The sequence below is a fragment of the Mesoplodon bidens genome (assembly GCF_964165515.1).
Source record: "Mesoplodon bidens genome assembly, contig: HAP1_SCAFFOLD_35, whole genome shotgun sequence".
In the NCBI taxonomy this organism is placed as follows: domain Eukaryota; kingdom Metazoa; phylum Chordata; class Mammalia; order Artiodactyla; family Ziphiidae; genus Mesoplodon; species Mesoplodon bidens.
The window spans coordinates 3,740,876-3,766,191 of record NW_027672525.1 but is presented as its reverse complement, the minus strand read 5'-3'; the positions used below and the strand labels follow the sequence as shown (position 1 = coordinate 3,766,191).

General features: G+C 44.1%; 1 long non-coding RNA gene across 1 annotated transcript in view; it reads left to right on the top strand.

The window, feature by feature from the left end:
• LOC308610079 overlaps positions 1 to 25,316 on the top strand; it is a 548,215-nt gene that overhangs the window by 410,620 nt on the left and 112,279 nt on the right. The window contains exon 2 of the long non-coding RNA XR_014014422.1: positions 170 to 194. This is a non-coding gene — a long non-coding RNA (uncharacterized lncRNA). The remainder of the gene's footprint in view (positions 1 to 169; positions 195 to 25,316) is intronic.

Here is a 25,316-nt window from a genome sequence, read left to right as displayed (position 1 = left end):
GGCATGGAGCATTGTGAGGAGAAGGCCAAGGAGCATTCTAATGACATGTGTCCTTGAGCTTTGTGATGACAAGGGCATGGAGCACTGTGATTACAGGGGTCTTGGAGCATTGTAATGAAAACGGCATGGATCATTGTGATGAGAAAGGCATGGAGCCTTGTCATGACAGGGTTCAAGGAGCAATCTGACGACAAGTGTCAGGGCGCATTGTGATGCCATGTGTATTGTGAGTTGTGATGACAAAGGTCATGGAGCATTGTGATGAAAAGGGTATGGAGTATTGTGATGACAGGTTCATGGAGCAATTTGATGAAAAGGGTCATGGAACATTTTGATGACAGGGGTTATGGAACATTGTGATGTCAGGGGTCAGGGAGCATTTTGATGAAAGTTCAAGGAGCATTTTGATGACAGGGGTTATGGAACATTGTGATGACCGGGGTCATCGATTATTGTGATGATAATGCATGTAGCATGTTGATGACAGGAGTTATGGAACACTGTGATGCCAGGGGTGAGGGAGTATTGTGATGAATAGTGATGTAACATTGTGATATCAATGGAGAGTGAACATTCTGATGAGAAGTGCATGGAGCATTGTGATGACAAGGTTTATGGAGCATTGTGATGACAAGATTGTGGAGCACTGTGATGACAAGCGAATCGTGCATTGTGATGACATGTGTCATAGAGCATTGTGCTGACAAGCGCATGGAACATTGTGATGACAAGGGTCATGGAGCATTGTGCTGAGAAAGCATAGAGCATTGTGATGACAAGGGTCAAAGAGCATTGTGATGAAAAGTTCATGGAGCATTGCGGTTAAACATGTCACAGAGACTGTTGATGACGAGGGCATGGACCATTGTGATGACAAGGGTCATGGAGTATTGTGCTGAAAATGTTCATGGAGTACTGTGATGACAGGGGTCATGGAGCATTGTGATGACAGAGGTCATGGAGTATTTTGATTTCACTGTGCTGACAATAGCCTGAAGCATTATGATGATGGGCATGATGCACTGTGATGACAGGGATCATGGAGCATTGAGATGAAAAGCGGCATGCAGCATTGTGGTTACAGGGGTCTTGGAGCATTGTGATGACAAGGACATGGAGCATTTTGATGAGAAGTTCATGAAACATTCTGATGACATGTGTCATGGAGCTTGGTGATGACAACGGCATGGAGCATTGTGATTACAGGGGTCTTGGAGCATTGAGATGAAAAGTGCATGGAACATTGTGATGAAAAATGCAGGGAGCCTTACCAAGACAGGGTTCAAGGAGCATACTGACGACAAGTGTCAGGGAGCATTGTGATGCCAAGTGTATTGAGAATTGTGATGACAAAAGTCATGGAGCATGGTAATGAAAGACCATGGATAATTGTGATGATGAGCATCATGGGGTGTTGTGATGATAAGTGTTATAGGACATTGTGATCACAAGGGTTTGGAACATGATGATGAAAGAGGTCATGGAGCATTTTGATTTCATGTGATGACAATAGCCTGAAGCATTATGATGATGGGCATGGTGCATTGTGATGACAGGGTTCATGGAGCATTGAGATGAAAAGGGGCATGGAGCATTGTGATTACAGGGGTCTTGGAGCATTGTGATGACAAGGCCGTGGAACATTGTGATGGCAGGGGTTATGGAACATTGTTATAAAAGAGGTAATGGACCATTGTGATGAGAAGTGCATTGAGCATTGGTCTGAAATGTTTCATGCTTTATTGTGATGAGAGTGGGCATGGAGCTTTGTGATGACAAGGGCACGGAACTCTGTGATACATGGGTCATGGAGGATTGTAATGACAAGGGCATGGAGCATTGTGATGCGAAGGGTATCGAGCATTGTGATGACAAGTGTCATGGAGCTTTATGATGACAAGGGCATGGAGCAATGTGATGAGAGTGTTCATGGGGCATTGTGATGACAATGACATGGAGCACTGTGATGCCAAGTGTCATGGAGCTTTGTGATGACAAAGTCATGGAGCATTTTGATGACAAAGGTGTGGTGCATTGTGATGAGAAGGCCAGGGATCATTTTGATTACAGGGCCATGCAGCAATTTGATGAAAAGTGTAATGGAACATTTTGATGACAGGGGTTATAGAACATTGTGATGCCAGTTGTCATGGAGCTTTGGGATGTAAAGGGTCATGGAGCATTTTGATGACAGTGGTTATGGAACATTATGATGTCAGTGGTCATGGATCATTGTGCTGATAAGGGGATGTAGCATTGTGATGACAGGGATCATGGAACATTGTGATTACAGAGTTATGGGAGGATTGTGATGACTAGCGATGGAATATTGTGATATCTCAGGTGAGAGAGCATTTGGATGAGAAGTGCATGGAGCATTGTGATTAAAATGTTTATGGAGCATAGCGATGACAAGGTAGTCGATCATTGTGATGAAAAGCACATGGCACACTGTGATGACCAGGGTCATGGAGCATTGTTCTGACAAAGGCATGGAGCACTGTGATGAAAAGTTCATGGAGCATTGTGGTTACAAAGGTCACAGAGCCTTGTGATGACGAGGGCATGGACTGTTCTGATGACAAACGTTATGAAGCATTGTGATGAATGGAGTCACGGAGCATTGTGATGACAGGGGTCATGGAGCATTGTGAAGACAAGGGCATGGAACATTGTGATGACAGGGGCATGGAACATTGGTTTGACAATTTTCATAGATTATTGTGATGACAGTGTACATGGTGCATTGTGATGACAAGGGCAAGGAGCATTGTGATGAGAAGGTCATGGAGTATTGTGAAGACAGGTGTCAGGGAGCATTGTGATGACATATGTCATGGTCCATTGCGATGACAATGGCAGGGAACATTGTGATGCCAAATGTAATGGACGATTGTGATGACAAATGTAATGGAGCATTGTGATGACAATGGCTTGGAGCTTTGTGATGACAAGGGTCAGGGAACATTGTTCTGACAAGTGCATGGAGCATTGTGATGAGAAGGCCATGAAAACTTCTGAAGACATGCTTCATGGAGCTTTGTTATGACAAAGGCATGGAGCATTTTGCTGACAGGTGTCTTCAGCATTGTGCTGACAAGGGTCACTGAGCCTTGTGATGACAAGGTCGTGGAACATCGTGATGTCACTGGTCATGGAGCATTGTTATTACAGGGGTAATGGAGCATTGTGATGGCAAGGGCATGAAGCATTGTGATGAGAAGACCATGGAACATTCTGATGACATGTGTTATGGAGCTTTGTGATGACAAGATCATGGAGCAACGTGATGAGAGCATTCATGGAGCATTGTGATGACAATGACATGGAGCACTGTGATGACAAGTGTCATGGATTATTGTGATGACAAAGGTCATGGAGCAATTAGATGACAAAGGCCTTGTGCATTTTGATGAGTAGGGCAGGGAGCATTGTGATGACAGGGTCATGGAGCTATTGGATGAAAAGGGTCATGGAACATTTTGATGACAGCGGTTATTGAACATTGTTATGTCAGGGGTCATGGAGCATATTGATGAAAAGTGTCATGGAGCATTTTGATGACAGGGGTGATGGAACATTGTGATGTCTGGCGTCATCGAACATTGTGATGATAAGTGCATGTAGCATTGTGATGACAGGAGTCATGGAACATTATGATGACAGGGGTGAGGGAGTATTGTGACGAATAGTGATGTAACATTGTGATATCAGTGGTGAGAGAGCATTTTGATGAGAAGTGCATGGAGCATTGTGATGACAAGTTTTATGGAGCATTGTGATGACAAGATTGTGGAGCAATGTGATGGGAAGCTCATGGTGCATTGTGATGACATATGTCATGGAGCATTGTCCTGACAAGCACATGGAGAATTGTGATGCCAAGGGTCATGGAGGATTCTGATGACAAAGGTAATGGAGCATTGTGATGACAATGGCTTGGAGCATTGTGATGACAAGGGTCAGGGAGCATTGTGCTGACAAGTGCATGGAGAATTGTGATGACAAGGGTCATGGAGGATTCTGATGACAAGATTGTGGAGTATTTTGATGACAATGGCATAGAGCATTTTGATGAAAACGGCATGGGACATTGTGATGAAAAAGGCATGGAGCCTTTTCGTGACAGGGTTCAAGGAGCATTCTGACGACAAATGTCAGGGAGCACTGTGATGACAAGTGTATTGAGAATTGTGATGACAAAGGTCATGGAGCATTGTGATGAAAAGGGCATGGAGTACTGTGATGACAAGCATCATGGAGCATTGTGATGACAAGTTTTATGGAACATTGTTATCACAATGGTTTGGAGAATTGTGATGACAGAGGTCATGGATTATTTTGATTTCTAGGAGCATGGAGCATTGTGATGACAAGGACATGAAGCAATGTGATCCTAAAGTTCATGGAGGATTGTGATGACAATGGTCATGGAGTATTGTGTTGACAAGCACATAGAGCATTGTAATGAAAAAGTCATGTAGCATTTTGCTGAAAAAGGCATGGAGCACTGTAATGACAGGTGTCATGGAGCACTGTGCTGATAAGAGTCCCGGAGTATTGTGAATACAGGGGTCATGAAGCATTGGGATGACAAGGGCATGGATGATTGTGATGACAAGGGTCATGGAGCATTGGGGTGAAAAAGTTCATGGAGTATTGTGATAACAGGGGTCATGGAGCATTGTGATGACAGAGGTCATGGAGAAGTTTGATTTAATTGTGCTGACAATAGCCGGAAGCCTTATGATGATGGGCATGATGCATTGTGATAACAGGGTTCATGGAACATTGAGATGAATAGGGGCATGGAGCATTGTGATTACAGGGGTCTTGGGGCAATGTGATGACAAGGGCATGGAGCATTTTGATGAGAAGGCAATGGAACTTTCTGATGACATGTGTCATGGAGCTTTGTGATGACAAGAGCATGGAGCATTGTGATAACAGTGGTCTTCGAGCATTGTGATGAGAAGGGCATGGTTCATTGTGATGAAAAAGGCATGGAGCCTTGTCATGACAGGGTACAAGGGGCATACAGACAACAAGTGTCAGGGAGCATTTTGATGACAAGTGGATTGAGCATTGTGATGACAAAGGTCATGGAGCATTTTGATGAGAAGACCAAGGATTATTGTGATGATGAGCGTCATGGGGCACTCTGATGAAAAGTGTTATGGAATATTGTGATCACAAGGATTTGGAGCATTGTTATGACAGAAGTTATGGAGCATTTTGATTTCATTGTGATGACAATAGCATGAAGCCTTATGATGATGGGCATGGTGCATTATGATGACAGGGTTCATGGATCAGTGAGATGAAAAGGGGCATGGAGCATTGTGATTACAGGGGTTTTCGAACATTGTGATGAGATGGGTCATGGAGCCTTGTGATGACAAGGCCATGGAACATCATTATGGCAGGGGTCATGGAGCATTGTTATGACGAGGTAATGGAGCATTGTGATGGGAGGGGCATGGAACATTGTGATAAGAAGGACATGGAGCATTCTGATGACATGTGTCATGCAGCTTTGTGATGACAAGGGCATGGAGCAATGTGATGAGAGCGTTCATGGAGCATTGTGATGACAATGACATGGAGCATTGTGATGCCAAGGGTCATGAATCTTTGTGATGACAAATGTCAAGGAGCATTTTGATGACAAGGGCATTGTTCATTGTGATGAGAAGGGCAGGGAGCATTGTGATGGCAGGGGTCAGGGAGCATGGTTATGACAGTGGTAAGGGAACTTTGTGATGACAAGGGCATGGAGCATTTTGATGAGAAGGCTATGGAACATACTGATAACATGTGTCATGGATCTTTGCGATCACAAGGGCATGGAGCATTGTGATTACAGTGGTCTTGGTACATTGTGATGACAAGCGTCATGGAGCCTTGTGATGACAAGGCCGTGGAACATTGTGATGGCAAGGGTCATGGAGCATTGTTATGACAGGTGTAATGGTGCATTGTGAGGAGAAGTGCATGGAGCATTGTGATTACAATGTTTATGGAGAATTGCCAGGACACATTTGTGGACCGTTGTGATGAAAAGCGCGTGGCACATTGTGATGACAAGGGTCATGGAGCATTTTTCTGACAAAGGCATGGAGCAATGTGATGAAATGTTCATGGAGCATTGTGGTTACAAACGTCACAGAGACTGTTGATGATGAGGGCATGGACCATTGTGATGACAAAGGTCATGAAGCATTTGATGACAGGTGTCATGGAGCACTGTGATGACAAGTGCATAGAGCATTGTGATGACCAGGTCATGCAGTATTGTGAAGACAGGTGTCAGGGAGCATTGTCATGACATATGTAATGGCCCATTGTGATGACAATGGCATGGAGCATAATGATGCCAAGTGTCATGGAGGATTCTGATGACAAAGGTAATGGAGCATTGTGATGACATTGGCTTGGAGCACTGTGCTAACAAATGCATGGAGAATTGTGATGACAAGGGTCATGGACCATTCTGATGACAAGCTTCTGGAGTATGTTGATGACAATGGCATGGAGCATTGTGATGAAAATGGCATGGGGCATTGTGATGAAAATGGCATGGAGCCTGTTCCTGACAGGTTTCAAGGAGCATTCTGACGACGTGTCAAGGAGCATTGTGATGAAAAGTGTATTGAGAATTGTGATGACACAGATCATGGAGCATTGTGATGAAAAGGGCATGGAGTATTGTGATAACAGGCATCATGGAACGTTGTGATGACAAGTGTTATGGAACTTTGTGATCACAAGTGTTTGGAGCATTGTGCTGACAGAGGTCATGGATCATATTGATTTCAAGGAGCATGGAGCATTGTGATGACAAGGGCATGAAGCAATGTGATCCCAAGGTTTATGGAGGATTGTGATGACAATGGTAATGGAGTATTTTGATGGCAAGCACAAAGGGAATAGTAATGACATGGTCATGAAGCATTTTGCTGACAAAGGCATGGAGCATTGTGATGACAGGGGTCATGGAGCACTGTGATGAAAAGCGTCACGGAGCATTGTGAATAGAGGGGTCATGGAGCATTGTGATGACAAGTGCATGGAACATTGTGATGACAGGGGCCCAGAGCATTGGACTGAAAATTTTCATAGATTTTTGTGATGACAGTGGACATGCTGCATTGTGATCACAAAGGCATGGAACACTGTGATAAGAAGGTCATGGATTATTGTGAAGACAGGTGTTAGGGAGCATTGAGATGCCATAAGTCATGGTCCATTGCGATGACAATGGCAGGGCGCATTGTGATGTCAAATGTAATGGAGCATTGTGTTGAATAGGGCTTCGAGCATTATGATGACAAGGGCCATTGAGAATTTTCATGACAAGGTCATGGAGCATTGTGATGACAAGGTCCTGGAGCATTGTGATGAGAAAATCATGGAGCCTTGTGATGACAAGGCCATGGAACAACGTGATGGCAGGGATCATGGAGCATTGTTATGACAGGGGTAATGGAGCATTTTGATGAGAAGGGCATGGAGCATTGTGATTACAAGTTTTATGGAGCATTGCCATGACAAATTTGTGGACTGTTGTGATGAAAAGTGCGTTGCACATTGTGATGACAAAGGTCATGGAGAATTTTTATGACAAAGGCCTGGAGCATTTTGATGAGAAGGGTCACGGAGCAATGTGATGGAAATTTCATGGAGCATTGTGGTTACAAAGATCACAGAGCCTTGTGATGACGCGGGCATGGACCATTCTGATGACAAATGTTATGAAGCATTGTGATGCCTGGCGTCATGGTGCATTGTGATGACAGGGGTCATGGAGCATTGAGATGACAAGGGCATGGAGCATTGTGATGTCAGGGGCATGGAGCCTTGGTCTGAAAGTTTCATAGAATATTGTGATGACAGTGGGCATGGGGCACTGTGCTGACAAGGGCATGTATCATTTTGATGAGAAGGTCATGGAGTATTGTGAATACAGGTGTCAGGGAGAATTGTGATGACATATGTCATGCTCCTTTGCGATGACAATGGCAGGGAGCATGGTGATGCAAATGAAATGGAGGATTGTGATGACAAATATAATGGAGAATTGTGATGACTAGGTCTTGGAGCATTATGATGACAAGGGTCATTGTGAATTTTCATGACATGGTCGAGAAGCATTGTGATGACAAGGTCCTGGAGCATTGTGATTAAAAAACTATGGAGCCTTGGGATGACAAATCTCATGGAGCATACTGATGAAAAGGGCATGAAGCATTGTGATTACAAGGGTCTTGGAGCACTGTGATGAAAAGGGCAGGGAACATTTTGATGAGAAGGCCATGGAACATTCTGATGACATGTGTCATGGAGCATTGTGATGACAAGGGCATGGAGCATTGTGATTACAGGGGTCTTGGAGCATTGTGATGACAAGTGTCATGGAGTCTTGTGATGACATGGCTGTGGAACATTGTGATGGCCGGGGTCATAGAGCATTGTTATGAGAGGGGTAATGGAGCACTGTGATGAGAAGGGCAAGGAGCATTGTGATTACAAGGTTTATGGAGCATTGCGATGATAAATTTGTGGACCGTTGTGATGAAAAGTGCGTGGCACCTTGTGATGACAAAGGTCATGGAGAATTTTTATGACAAATGCATGGAGCATTTTGATGAGAAGGGTCACGGAGCAATGTGATGGAAATTTCATGGAGCACTGTGGTTACAAAGATCACAGAGCCTTGCGATGACGCGGGCATGGACCATTCTGATGACAAATGTTATGAAGCATTGTGATGCCTGGAGTCACGGAGCATTGTGATGACATATGTCATGGTCCATTGCGATTACAATGGCAGGGTGCATTGTGATGCCAAATGAAATGGAGGATTGTGATGACAAATATAATGGAGCATTGTGATGACTAGGGCTTGGAGGATTAGGATGACAAGGGCCATTGAGAATTTCCATTAAAAAGGTCGTGAAGCATTGTGATGAAAAAAACATGGAGCCTTGTGATGACAAGTCTCATGGAGCATACTGATGAAAAGAGGCATGGAGCATTGTGATTACAGGGGTCTTGGAACACTGTGATGACAAGGGCATGGAGCATTGTGAGGAGAAGGCCAAGGATCATTCTAATGACATGCATCATTGAGCTTTCTGATGACAAGGGCATGTAGCATTGGGATTACAGGTGTCTTGGAGCACTGTGATGAAAAGGGCATGGATCATTGTGAGGAAAATATCATGGAGCCTTTTCATGAAAAGGTTCAAGGAGCATACAGACAACAACTGTCAGGGAGCATTTTGATGACAAGTGTATTGAGCATTGTGATGACAAAAGTCATGGAGCATTGTGATGAGAAGACCATGGATAATTGTGATGACGAGCGTTATGGGGCATTGTGATGAAAAGTGTTATGGAATATTGTGATCACAAGGGTTTGGAGCATTGTTATGTCAGATGTCATGGAGCATTTTGATTTCATTGTGATGACAATAGCATGAAGCATTATGATGATGGGCATGGTGCATTGTGATGACAGGGTTCATGGATCATTGAGATGAAAAGGGGCATGGAGCATTGTGATTACAGGGGTCTTGGAGCCTTGTGATGACAAGGCCGTGGAACATCGTGATGGCAGGGGTCATGGAGCATTGTTATGTCAGGGATAATGGAGCACTGTGATGGCAAGGGCATGGAGCATTGTGATGAGAAGGCCATGGAGCATTCTGATGACATGTGTCATGGAGCTTTGTGATGACAAGGGCATGGAGCAATGTGATGAGAGCGTTCATGGAACACTGTGATGACAATGACATGGAGCATTGTGATGCCAAGGGTCATGGATCTTTGTGATGACAAAGGTCATGGAGCATTTTGATTACAAGGGCTTTGTGCATTGTGATGAGAAGGGCTGGGAGCATTGTGATGACAGGTTCATGGAGCAATTTGATGAAAAGTGTCCTGAAGCATTTTGATGACAGGGGTTATGGAACATTGTGATGTAAGGGGTCATCAAACATTGTGATGATAAGTGCATGTAGCATTGTGATGACAGGAGTCATGGAACATTGTGATGACAGGGGTGAGGGAGCATTGTGATGAATAGTGATGGAACATTGTGATATCATTGGTGAGACAGCATTTTGTTGAGTAGTGCATGGAGCATTTTGATGACAAGGTTTATGGAGCAATGTGATGATAAGATTGTGGAGCACTCTTATGACAAGTTCATGGTGCATTGTGATGACATGTGTCTTGGAGCATTGTCCTGACCAGCACAAGGAGCACTGTGATGACAAGAGTAATGAAGCATTGTGCTTAGAAAGGCATAGAGCATTGTGATGACAAGGGTCAAAGAGCATTGTAATGAAAAGTTCATGGAGCATTGTGGTTACAAAGGTCACAGAGTCTGTTGATGACGAGGGCATGGACCATTGTGATGACAAAGGTCCTGAACCATTGTGATGACTGGAGTCACGAAGCATTGTGATGACAGGGGTCATGGAGCACTGTGATAACAAGGACATGAAGCATTGTGATGACAAGGGCATGGAGCATTGGTCTAATAATTTTCATGGATTATTGCGATGACAGTTGGAATGGCACATTGTGATGACAAGGGCATGGAGCATTGTGATGACTAGGTCATGGATCATTTTGATTTCAAGGAGCATGGAACATTGAGATGACTAGGACATGAATCAATGTGATCCCAGGGTTCATGGATGATTGTGATGACAATGGTAATGGAGTATTGTGATGACAAGCGCATAGAGCATTGTAATGACAGGGTCATGTAGCATTTTGCTGACAAAGGCATGGAGCATTGTGATGACAAGCATCACGGAGCATTGTGAATATAGGGGTCACGGATCATTGGGATGACAAGGGCATGGATCATTGTGATGACAAGGGTCATGGAGCATAGGGCTGAAAATGTTCATGGATTATTTTGATGAGAGGGGTCTTGGAGCATTGTGATGTCTAGGGAAAGGAACATTGTGATGAAAAGAGTATCAGATCATTGTGTTGTCAGGTGTCATGGAGATTTGTGATGACAGTGGTCATGGAGCATTGTGATGATATTGGTCATGGAGCATTGTGATGAGAAGGTCATGGAGCATTGGGCTGAAAATATTCATGGAGTATTGTGAAGACATGGGTCATGGAGCATTGTGATGACAAGGGAATGGAGCATAGTGCTGACAAAGTCCTGGAGCATTGTGATGAGAAGAACATGGAGACTTGTGATGACAAGTCTCATGGAGCATTCTGATGAAATGGGGCATGGAGCATTGTGATTACAGGGGTCTTGGAGCACTGTGATAACAAGGGCTTGGAGCATTGTGAGGAAAAGGCCATGGAGCACTCTGCTGACAGGCGTCATGGAGCTTTGTGATGACAAGGACATGGAGCATTGTGATTAAAGGGGTCTTGGAGCATTGTGATGAAAAAGGCATGGAGCCTTTCCATGAGAGGGTTCAAGGAGCATACAGACAACAAGTGTCAGGGAACATTTTGATGACAAGTGTATTGAGCATTGTGATGAGAAGACCATGGATAATCGTGATGATGAGCGTCAGGGCTGTTGTGTTGATAAGTGTTATGGAACATTGTGATCACAAGGGTTTTGAGCATTATGATGACAGAGGTCATTGAGCATTTTGATTTCATTGTGATGACAATAGCCTGAAGCATTATCATGATGGGCATGGTGCATTGTGATGACAGGGTTCATGGAGCATTGAGATAAATAGGGGCAGGGAGCATTGTGATTACAGGGGTTTTGGAGCATTGTGATGAAAAGGGCATGGAGCATTTTGATTACCAGGGTCTTGGAGTATTGTGATGGCAAGGGTCATGGAGCCTTGTGATGACAAGGCAGTGGATCATTGTGAAGGCAGGGGTCATGGGGCATTGTTATGACAGAGGTAATGGAGCATTGTAATGAGAAGGGTCATGGAGCCTTGTGATGACAAGGCCATGGAACATCGTGATGGCAGAGGTCATGGAGCATTGTCATGACAGGGGTAATGGAGCATTGTGATGGCAAGGGCATGGAGCATTGTGATGAGAAGGGCATCTAGCATTGTGATGCCAATTGTCATGGAGCTTTGTGATGACAAAGGTCATGGAGCATTTTGATGACAAGGGTGTGGTGCATTGTGATGAGAAATGCAGGGAGCATTTTGATGACAAGGTCATGCAACAATTTGATGAAATGTGTAATGGAACAATTTGATGACAGGGGTTATAGAACATTGTGATGTCAGGGGTCATGGAGCTTTGGGATAAAAAGGGTCATGGAGCATTTTGATGACAGGGGTTATGGATCATTGTGATGTCTGGTGTAATGGAACATTGTGATGATAAGGGCATGTAGCATTGTGATGACAAGGATCATGGAACATTGTGATTAGAGGGGTGAGGGTGTATTGTGATGACTAGTGGTGTAACATTGTGATATCCCTGGTGAGAGAGCATTTGGATGAGAAGTGCATGGAACATTGTGATTACAAGGTTTATGGAGCTTAGCGATGACGATGTCGTGGACCGTTGTGATGAAAAGTGCATGGCACATTGTGATGACAAGAGTCATGTAGCATTGTTCTGACAAAGGCATGGAGCATTGTGATGACAAGGGTCACGAAGCATTGTAATGAAAAGTTCATGGAGCATTGTGGTTACAAAGGTCACAGAGCCTTGTGATGATGCGGGCATGGACCATTGTGATGACATACGTTATGAAGCATTGTGACGAATGGAGTCACGGAGCATTGTGATGACAGGGGTCTTGGAGCATTGTGATGACAAGGGCATGGAGCATTGTAATGAAAGGGGCATGGAGCATTGGTCTGACAAGTTTCAGAGATTATTGTGATGACAGTGGACATGCTGCATTGTGATGGCAAGGGCATGGAGCACTGTGATGAGAAGGTCTTGGAGTATTGTTAAGAGAGGTGTCAGGGAGCATTGTGATGACATATGTCAGGGTCCATTGCGCTGACAATGGCAGGGAGCATTGTGATGCCAAATGTAATGGAGGATTGTAATGACAAATATAATGTTGCATGGTGATGACTAGGGCTTGGAGCATTATGATGACAAGGGCCATTGAGAATTTTCATGACAAGGTCGTGAAGCATGGTGATGACAATGTCCTGGAGCATTGTGATGAGAAAACCATGGAGCCTTGTGATGACAAACCTCATGGAGCATACTGATGAAAAAGGGCATGGGCCACTGTGATTACAGGGGTCTTGGATCATTGTGATGACAAGGGCATGGAGCATTGTGAGGAGAAGGCCAAGGAGCATTCTAATGACATGTGTCCTTGAGCTTTGTGATGACAAGGGCATGGAGCACTGTGATTACAGGGGTCTTGGAGCATTGTAATGAAAACGGCATGGATCATTGTGATGAGAAAGGCATGGAGACTTGTCATGACAGGGCTCAAGGAGCATTCTGACGACAAGTGTCAGGGCGCATTGTGATGCCATGTGTATTGTGAGTTGTGATGACAAAGGTCATGGAGCATTGTGATGAAAAGGGCATGGAGTATTGTGATGACAGGTTCATGGAGCAATTTGATGAAAAGGGTCATGGAACATTTTGATGACAGGGGTTATGGAACATTGTGATGTCAGGGGTCAGGGAGCATTTTGATGAAAGTTCAAGGAGCATTTTGATGACAGGAGTTATGGAACAGTGTGATGTCCGGGGTCATCGATTATTGTGATGATAATGCATGTAGCATATTGATGACAGGAGTTATGGAACACTGTGATGCCAGGGGTGAGGGAGTATTGTGATGAATAGTGACGTAACATTGTGATATCAATGGAGAGAGAGCATTCTGATGAGAAGTGCATGGAGCATTGTGATGACAAGGTTTATGGAGCTTGTGATGACAAGATTGTGGAGCACTGTGATGACAACCGAATCGTACATTGTGATGACATGTGTCATAGAGCATTGTGCTGACAAGCGCATGGAACATTGTGATGACAAGGGTCATGGAGCATTGTGCTGAGAAAGCATAGAGCATTGTGATGACAAGGGTCAAAGAGCATTGTGATGAAAAGTTCATGGAGCATTGCGGTTAAAAATGTCACAGAGACTGTTGATGACGAGGGCATGGACCATTGTGATGACAAGTGTCATGGAGTATTGTGCTGAAAATGTTCATGGAGTACTGTGATGACAGGGGTCATGGATCATTGTGATGACAGAGGTCATGGAGTATTTTGATTTCATTGTACTGACAATAGCCTGAAGCATTATGATGATGGGCATGATGCACTGTGATGACAGGGATCATGGAGCATTGAGATGAAAAGCGGCATGCAGCATTGTGGTTACAGGGGTCTTGGAGCATTGTGATGACAAGGACATGGAGCATTTTGATGAGAAGTTCATGAAACATTCTGATGACATGTGTCATGGAGCTTGGTGATGACAACGGCATGGAGCATTGTGATTACAGGGGTCTTGGAGCATTGTGATGAAAAGGGCATGGAACATTGTGATGAAAAATGCATGGAGCCTTACCAAGACAGGGTTCAAGGAGCATACTGACGACAAGTGTCAGGGAGCATTGTGATGACAAGTGTATTGAGAATTGTGATGACAAAAGTCATGGAGCATTGTAATGAGAAGACCATGGATAATTGTGATTATGAGCATCATGGGGTGCTGTGATGATAAGTGTTAAAGAACATTGTGATCACAAGGGTTTGGAGCATGATGATGAAAGAGGTCATGGAGCATTTTGATTTCATTGTGATGACAATAGCCTGAAACATTATGATGATGGGCATGGTGCATTGTGATGACAGGGTTCATGGAGCATTGAGATGAAAAGGGGCATGGAGCATTGTGATTACAGGGGTCTTGGAGCATTGTGATGACAAGGCCGTGGAACATTGTGATGGCAGGGGTTATGGAACATTGTTATAAAAGAGGTAATGGACCATTGTGATGAGAAGTGCACTGAGCATTGGTCTGAAATGTTTCATGCTTTATTGTGATGAGAGTGGGCATGGAGCTTTGTGATGACAAGGGCACGGAACTCTGTGATACATGGGTCATGGAGGATTGTAATGACAAGGGCATGGAGCATTGTGATGCGAAGTGTATCGAGCATTGTGATGACAAGTGTCATGGAGCTTTATGATGACAAGGGCAAGGAGCAATGTGATGAGAGTGTTCATGGGGCATTGTGATGACAATGACATGGAGCACTGTGATGCCAAGTGTCATGGAGCTTTGTGATGACAAAAGTCATGGAGCATTTTGATGACAAATGTGTGGTGCATTGTGATGAGATGGCCAGGGATCATTTTGATTACAGGGCCATGCAGCAATTTGATGAAAAGTGTAATGGAACATTTTGATGACAGGGGTTATAGAACATTGTGATGCCAGTTGTCATGGAGCTTTGGGATGTAAAGGGTCATGGAGCATTTTGATGACAGTGGTTATGGAACATTATGATGTCAGTGGGCATGGATCATTGTGCTGATAAGGGGATGTAGCATTGTGATGACAGGGATCATGGAACATTGTGATTACAGAGGTATGGGAGGATTGTGATGACTAGCGATGGAATATTGTGATATCTCAGGTGAGAGAGCATTTGGATGAGAAGTGCATAGAGCATTGTGATTAAAATGTTTATGGAGCATAGCGATGACAAGGTTGTCGATCATTGTGATGAAAAGCACATGGCACACTGTGATGACAAGGGTCATGGAGCATGGTTCTGACAAAGGCATGGAGCACTGTGATGAAAAGTTCATGGAGCATTGTGGTTACAAAGGTCACAGAGCCTTGTGATGACGAGGGCATGGACTGTTGTGATGACAAACGTTATGAAGCATTGTGATGAATGGAGTCACGGAGCATTGTGTTGACAGGGGTCATGGAGCATTGTGAAGACAAGGGCATGGAACATTGTGATGACAGGGTCATGGAACATTGGTTTGACAATTTTCATAGATTATTGTGATGACAGTGTACATGGTGCATTGTGATGACAAGGGCAAGGAGCATTGTGATGAGAAGGTCATGGAGTATTGTGAAGACAGGTGTCAGGGAGCATTGTGATGACATATGTCATGGTCCATTGCGATGACAATAACAGGGAGCATTGTGATGCCAAATGTAATGGAGGATTGTGATGATAAATATAATGAAGCATTGTGATGACTAGGGCTTGGAACATTATGATGACAAGAGAAATTGAGAATTTTCATGACAAGGTCGTGAAGCATTGTGATGACAAGGTCTTGGATCATTGTGATGAGGAAACCATGGAGCCTTGTGATGACAAGTCTCATGGAGCATACTGATGAAAAGGGGCATGGAGCATTCTGATTACAGGGGTCTTGGAACACTGTGAAAACAAGGGCATGGAGCATTGTGATGAGAAGGGCATGGAGAATTGCTCTTATAAGTTTAATGGATTATTGCGATGACAGTTGAAATGGCACATTGTAATGACAAAGGCATGGAGCATTTTGATATCCAGGTCATGCAGTAATGTGAAGACATGTGTCAGGGAGCATTGTGATGACATATGTAATGGCACATTGTGATGACAATGGCATGGAGCACTGTGATGCCAAGTGTCATGGAGGATTCTGATGACAAATGTAATGGAGCATTGTGATGACAATGGCTTGGAGCATTGTGATGACTAGGGTCAGGGAACTATGTGCTGACAAGTGCATGGAGCACTGTGATGAGAAGGCCATGGAAACTTCTGATGTCATGCGTCATGGAGCTATCTTATGACAAGGGCATGGAGCATTTTGATGACAGGTGTCTTGGAGCATTGTGCTGACAAGGGTCATTGAGCCTTGTGATGACAAGGTCGTGGAACATCGTGAAGTCAGTGGTCATGGAGCATTGTTATGACAGGGGTAAAGGAGCATTGTGATGGCAAGGGCATGGAGCATTGTGATGAGAAGGCCATGTAACATTCTGATGACATGTGTCATGGAGCTTTGTGATGACAAGGTCATGGAGCAATGTGATGAGAGCCTTCATGGAGCATTGTGATAACAATGACATGGAGCACTGTGATGCCAATTGTCATGCATTATTGTGATGACAAATGTCATGGAGCAATTTGATGACAAAGGCCTTGTGCATTGTGATGAGTAGGGCAGGGAGCATTGTATTGACAGGGTCATGGAGCAATTGGATGAAAAGGGTCATGGAACATTTTGATGACAGGGGTTATGGAAAATTGTGATGTCAGGGCTCATGGAGCATATTGATGAAAAGTGTCATGGAACATTTTGATGACAGGGATTATGGAACATTGTGATGTCTGGTTTCATCAAACATTGTGATGATAAGTGAATGTAGCATTGTGATGACAGGAGTCATGGAACATTATGATGACAGGGGTGAGGGAGTATTGTGACGAATAGTGATGTAACATTGTGATATCAGTGTTGAGAGAGCATTTTGATGAGAAGTGAATGGAGCATTGTGATGACAAATTTTATGGAGAATTGTGATGACAAGATTGTGGAGCATTGTGATGGGAAGCTCATGGTGCATTGTGATGACATAGGTCATGAAGAATTGTCCTGAAAAGCACATGGAGAATTGTGATGCCAAGGGTCATGGATGATTCTGATGACAAATGTAATGGAGCATTGTGTTGACAATGGCTTGGAGCATTGTGATGACAAGGGTCAGGGAGCATGGTGCTGACAAGTGCATGGGGAATTGTGATGACAAGGGTCATGGAGGATTCTGATGACAAGATTGTGGAGTATTTTAATGACAATGGCATAGAGCATTGTGATGCAAACGGCATGGGGCATTGTGATGAAACAGGCATGGAGCCTTTTCGTGACAGGTTTCAAGGAGCATTCTGACGACAAGGGTCAGGGAGCACTGTGATGACAAGTGTATTGAGAATTGTGATGACAAAGGTCATGGAGCATTGTGATGAAAAGGGCATGGATTAATGTGATGACAGGCATCATGGAGCGTTGTGATGACAAGATTTATGGAACATTGTTATCTCAAGGGTTTGGAGCACTGTGATGACAGTGCTCATGGATCATTTTTATTTCTAAGAGCATGGAGCATTGTGATGACAAGGATATGAAGCAATGTGATCCCAAGGTTCATGGAGGATTGTGATGACAATGGTAATGGAGTATTGTGATGATAAGCGCATAGAGCATTGTAATGAAAAGGTCATGTAGCATTCTGCTGACAAAGGCATGGAGCATTGTGATGATAGGTGTCATGGAGCACTGTGCTGACAAGGGTCCCGGAGCACTGTGATTACAGGGGTCATGGAGCATTGGGATGACAAGGGCATGGATGTTTGTGATGACAAGTGTCATGGAGCACTGGGCTGAAAAAGTTCATGGAGTATTGTGATAACAGGGGGCATGGAGCATTGTGATGACAGAGGTAATGGAGAATTATGATTTCATTGTGCTGACAATAGCCAGAAGCATTATGATGATGGGCATGGTGCATTGTGATGACAGGGTTCATGGAGCATTGGGATGAATAGGGGCATGCAGCATTGTTATTAAAGGGGTCTTGGGGCATTGTGATGACAAGGGCATGGAGCATTTTGATGAGAAGGCCATGGAACATTTTGATGACATGTGTCATGGAGCTTTGTGATGACAAGAGCTTGGAGCATTGTGATAACAGTGCTCTTGGAGCATTGTGAGGAGAAGGGCATGGTTCATTGTGATGAAAATGGCATGGACCCTTGTCATGGCAGGGTACAAGGAGCATACAGACAACAAGTGTCAGGGAGCATTTTGATGACAAGTGTATTGAGCATTGTGATAAAAAAGGTCATGGAGCATTGTGATGAGAAGACCAAGGATTATTGTGATGATGAGCGTCATGGGGCACTGTGATGAAAAGTGTTATGGAATATTGTGATCACAAGGGTTTGTAGCATTGTTATGACAGAGGTCACGGAGCATTTTGATTTCATTGTGATGACAATAGCATGAAGCATTATGATGATGGGCATGGTGCATTATGATGACAGGGTTCATGGATCAGTGAGATGAAAAGGGGCATGGAGCACTGTGATTACAGGGGTCTTAGAGCATTGTGATGACAAGGCCATGGAACATCGTAATGGCAGGGGTCATGGAGCACTGTTATGACGGGGTAATGGAGCATTGTGATGGCAAGGGCATGGAGCATTGTGATGAGAAGGCCATGGAGCATTGTGATGACATATGTCATGCAGCTCTGTGATGAAAAAGACATGGAGCAATGTGATGAGAGCTTTCATGGAGCATTGTGATGACAATGACATGGAGCATTGTGATGCCAAGGGTCAAGGATCTTTTTGATGACAAAGGTCAAGGAGCATTTTGATGACAAGTGCATTGTGCATTGTGATGAGAAGGGCAGGGAGCATTGTGATGGCAGGGGTCAGGGAGCATTGTTATGACTGGGGTAATGGAACATTGTGATGACAAGGGCATGGAGCATTTTGATGAGAAGGCCATGGAACATACTGATAACATGTGTCATGGAGCTTTGTGATGACAAGGGCATGGAGCATTGTGATTACTGGGGTCTTGGTACATTGTGATGACAATCGTCATGGAGCCTTGTGATGACAAGGCGGTGGAACATTGTGATGGCAAGGGTCATGGAGCATTGTTATGACAGGTGTAATGGAGCATTGTGTTGAGAAGCGCATGGAGCATTGTGATTGCAATGTTTATGGAGCATTGGCAGGGCCAATTTGTTGACCGTTGTTATGAAAAGCGCGTGGCACATTGTGATGACAAGGGTCATGGAGCATTTTTCTGACAAAGGTATGGAGCATTGTGATGACAAGAATCAAGGAGCATTGTGATGAAATGTTCATGGAGCAGTGTGGTTACAAATGTCACAGAGACTGTTGAAGATGAGGGCATGGACCATTGAGATGACAAAGGTCATGAAGCATTGTGATGACTGGAGTCACGGAGCATTGTGATGACAGATGTCATGGAGCACTGTGATGACAAGTGCATAGAGCATTGTGATGACCAGGTCATGCAGGATTGTGAACACAGGTGTCAGGGAGCATTGTCATGACATATGTAATGGCCCATTGTGATGATAATAGCATGGAGCATTGTGATGCCAAGTGTCATGGAGGATTCTGATGACAAAGGTAATGGAGCATTGTGGTGACAATGGCTTGGAGCATTGTGATGACAAGGGTCAGGGAACATTGTGCTAAAAAGTGCATGGATAAATGTGATGACAGGGGTCATGGAGCATTCTGATGACAAGCTTGTGGAGTATTTTGATGACAGTGGCATGGAGCATTGTGATGAAAATGGCATGGGGCATTGTGATGAAAAAGGCATGGAACCTGTACATGACAGGGTTCAAGGAGCATTCTGACGACAAGTGTCAGGGAGCATTGGGATGAAAAGTGTATTGAGAATTGTGATGACACAGATCATGGAGCATTGTGATGAAAAGGGCATGGAGTATTGTGATGACAGGCATCATGGAACGTTGTGATGACAAGTGTTATGGAACTTTGTGATCACAAGGGTTTGGAGCATTGTGATGACAGATGTCAAGGATTATTTTGATTTCAAGGAGCATGGAGCATTGTGATGACAAGGGCATGAAGCAAAGTGATCCCAAGTTTCATGGAGGATTGTGATGACAATGGTAATGGAGTATTGTAATGACAAGCGTATAGAGCATTGTAATGACACGGGCATGTAGCATTTTGCTGACAAAGGCATGGAGCATTGTGATGACAGGTGTCATGGAGCACTGTGATGACAAGCTTCACGGAGCATTGTGAATAGAGGGCACATGGAGCATTGTGATGACAAGTGCCTGGAGCACTGTGATGACAGGGGCCCAGAGCATTGGACTGAAAATTTTCATAGATTATTGTGATGACAATGGACATGCTGCATTGTGATGAGAATGGCATGGAGCATTGTGATGAGAAGGTCATGGAGTATGGGGAACACAGTTGTCAGGGAGCATTGTGATGCCATAAGTCATGGTCCATTGCGATGACAATGGCAGGGAGCATTGTGATGCCAAATGTAATCGAGCATTGTGATGAATAGGGCTTGGAGCATTATGATGACAAGTGCCATTGTGAATTTTCATGACATGGTCATGGAGCATTGTGATGACAAGGTCCTGGAGCATTGTGATGAGAAAACCATGGAGCCTTGTGATGACAAATCTCATGGAGCATACTGATGAAAAGGGGCATGGACCTTTGTGATTACAGGGGTCTTGGAACATTGTGATGACAAGGGGATGGAGCATTGTGAGGAGAAGGCCAAGGAGCATTCTAATGACATGCGTCCTTGAGCTTTGTGATGACAAGGGCATGGAGCATTGTGATTACAAGGGTCTTGGAGCATTGTGATGAAAAGGGCATGGATCATTGCTATGAAAAAGGCATGGAGTCTTGTCATGACAGGATTCAAGGAGCATACAGACAACAAGTGTCAGTGAGCATTTTGACGACAAGTGTATTGAGCATTGTGATGACAAAGTTCATGGAGCATTGTGATGAGAAGGCCATGGATAATTGTGATGACGAGTGTCAAGGGGCATTGTGATGACAAGTGTTATCGAATATTGTGATCACAAGGGTTTGGAGCACTGTTATGACAGAGGTCATGGAGCATTTTGAATTCATTGTGATGACAATAGCATGAACCATTATGATGATGGGCATGGTGCATTGTGATGACAGGGTTCATGGATCATTGAGATGAAAAGGGGAATGGAGCATTGTGAGTACAGGGGTCTTCAAGCATTGTGATGATAAGGGTCATGGAGCCTGGTGATGATAAGGCCATGGAACATCGTGATGGCTGTGGTCATGGAGCATTGTTATGACAGCAGTAATGGAGCATTGTGATGGCAAGGGCATGGAGCATTGTGATGAGAAGGCCATGGAGCTTTCTGATGACATGTGTCATGGAGCTTTGTGATGACATCGGCATGGAGCTTTGTGATGCCAAGCGTCACTGATCTTTGTGATGGCAAAGGTCATGGAGCATTTGATGAAAAGTGCGTTGTGCACTGTGATGAGAAGGGAAGGAAGCATTTTGATGACAGGGTCTTGGAGCCATTTGATGAAAAGTGTCATGGAACATTTTGATGACAGGGGTTGGGGAACACTGTGATGTCTGTTGTCATCGAATATTGTGATGATAATGCATGTAGCATTTTGATGACAGGAGTCATGGAACATTGTGATGACAGGGGTGAGGGAGTATTGTGACGAATAGTGATGTAACATTGTGATATCAGTGGTGAGAGAGCATTTTGATGAGATGTTCAGGGAGCATTGTGATGACAAGTTTTATGGAGCATTGTGATGAAAAGATTTTGGAGCACTGTGATGACAACGCATGGTGCATTGTGATGACATGTGTCGTGGAGCATTGTGCTGACAAGCGCATGGAGCATTGTGATGACAAGGGTCATGGAGCATTGTGCTGAGAAAGGCATAGAGCATTGTGATGACAAGGGTCAAAGAGAATTGTGATGAAAAGTTCATGGAGCATTGTGGTTAAAAACATCACAAAGACTGTTTATGACGAGGGCATGGACCATTGTGATGACAAATTTCATGAAGCATTGTGATTACTGGAGTCACGGTGCATTGTGATGACAAAACTCATGGAGCATTGTGATGAGAAGACCATGGATAATTGTGATGACGAGCCTTATGGGGCACTGTGATGACAAGAGTTAAGGAATATTGTGATCACAAGGGTTTGGAGCATTGTTATGACAGAGGTCATGGAGAATTTTGATTTCAAGGAGCATGGAGCACTGTGATGACAAGGTCATGGATTATTTTGAATAAAGGTTACAGGGAGCATTGTGATGAAATATGTCATGTTCCAGTTTGATGACATTATCATTGAGCAGTGTGATGCCAAGTGTCCTGGAGGATTGTTGTGACAAAGTAAAGGAGCATTGTGATGACAAGGGCATGGTGCATTGTGATATCAAGGGCCATTGATAATTTTAATGTCCAGGTTGTGAAACATTGTGATGACAAGCGCATGGAGCTTCCTATGACAGGGGTCATGGAGCATCGCGATGACAAGGGCAAGGAGCATTGTGAGTAGAAGGCTAAGGATCATTCTAATGACATGCGTCATTGAGTTTTGTGATGACAAGGGCATGGAGCATTGTGATAACAGGGGGCTTGCAACATTGTGATGAAAAGGGCATGGATCATTGTGATGAAAAAGGCATGGTACATTATCATGACAGGGTTCAAGGTGCCTAAAGACAACAAATGTCAGGGAGCATTTTGATGACAATTGTATTGAGCATTGTGATGACAAAGGTCATGGAGCATTGTTATGACAGGTGTAATGGAGCATTGTGATGAGAAGGGCATGAAGAATTGTGATTACAATGTTTATGGACCATTTCCATGACATATTTGTGGCCGTTTTGATGAAAAGCACGTGGCACATTGTAATGACTAGGGTCATGGAGCATTTTTCTGACAAAGGCATGGAGCATTGTAATGACAAAGGTCACGGAGCTTTGTGATGAAAAGTTCATGGAGCATGGTGGTTACAAAGTTCACAGAGCCTTGTGATGACGCGGGCATGAACCACTGTGATGACAAATGTTATGAAGTATTGTGATGCCTGGAGTCACGGAGCACTGTAATGAATGGGGTCATGGAGCACTGTGATGACAATGATCAAAGAGCATTGTGATGAAAAGTTCATGGAGCATTGTGGTTAAAAAGGTCACAGAGACTGCTGATGACGAGGGCCTGGACAAATGTCATGACAAAGTTCATGAAGCATTGTGATTACTGGAGTCACGGAGCATTGTGATGACAGGGTTCATGGAGCATTGTGATAACAAGGGCATGGAGCATTGTGATGACAAGGGCATGAAGCATTGGTCTAATAAGTTTCATGGATTACTGTGATGATAGTTGGAATGGCGCATTGTGATGACAAGGGCATGGAGCATTGTGATAACCAGGTCATGCAGTATTGTGAAGACAGGTGTCAGGGAGCATTGTGATGACATATATAATGGCCCAGTGTGATGGAAATGGTTGGAGAATTGTGATGCCATGTGTCATGGAGGATTCTGATGACAAATGTAATGGAGCACTGTGATGACAATGGCTTTGTGCATTGTGATGACAAGGGTCAGGGAGCATTGTGCTGACAAGTGCATGGAGAATTGTGATGACAAGGGTCATGGAGCATTCTGATGACCAGCTTGTGGAGTATTTTGATGACCATGACATGGAGCATTGTGATGAAAAGGGCATGGAGCATTTTCGTGACAGGGTTCAAGGAGCATTCTGAAGACAATTGTCAGGGAGCATTGTGATGACAAGTGTATTGAGAATTGTGATGACAAAGGTCATGGAACATCGTGATGAAAAGGGCATGGAGTATTGTGATGACAGGCATCACGGAGCATTGTGATGACAAGTTTTATGGAACTATGTGATCACAAGTGTTATGGAACTTTGTGATCACAAGTGTTTGGAGCATTGTGATGACAGAGGTCATGGATCATTTTGATTTCAAGGAGCATGGAGCATTGTGATGACAAGGGCATGAAGCAATGTGATCCCAAGGTTCATGGAGGATTGTGATGACAATGGTAATGGAGTATTGTGATGACAAGTACATAGAGCATTGTAATGACAAGGTCATGTAGCATTTTGCTGACAAAGGCATGGAGCATTGTGATGACTGGTGTCATGGAGCACTGTGATGACAAGCGTCACAGAGCATTGTGAATACAGGGGTCATGGAGCATTGGGATGACAAGTGCAAGGATCATTGTGATGACAAGGGTCATGGAGCATTGGGCTGAAAATGTTCATGGAGTATTGTGATGACTGGGGTCATGGAGCATTGTGATGACAGAGGTCACGGAGAATTTTGATTTCATGGCGCTGACAATAGCCGGAAGCATTATGATGATGGACATGATGCATTGTGATGACAGGGTTCATGGAGCATTGAGATGAATAGGGGCATGGAGCATTGTGATTACAGGGGTCTTGGAGCATTGTGATGACCATGGCAAGGAGCATTTTGATGAGAAGGCCATGGAACATTCTGATGACATGTGTCATTGACATTGTGAAGACAAGGGTATGGAGCATGGTGAATACAGGGGTCTTGGAGCATTGTGATGACAAGTGTCATGGAGCCTTGTGATGACAAGGCCGTGGAACATTGTGATGGCATGGGTCATGGAGCATTGTTATGACAGCGGTAATGGAGCATTGTGATGAGAAGGGCATGGAG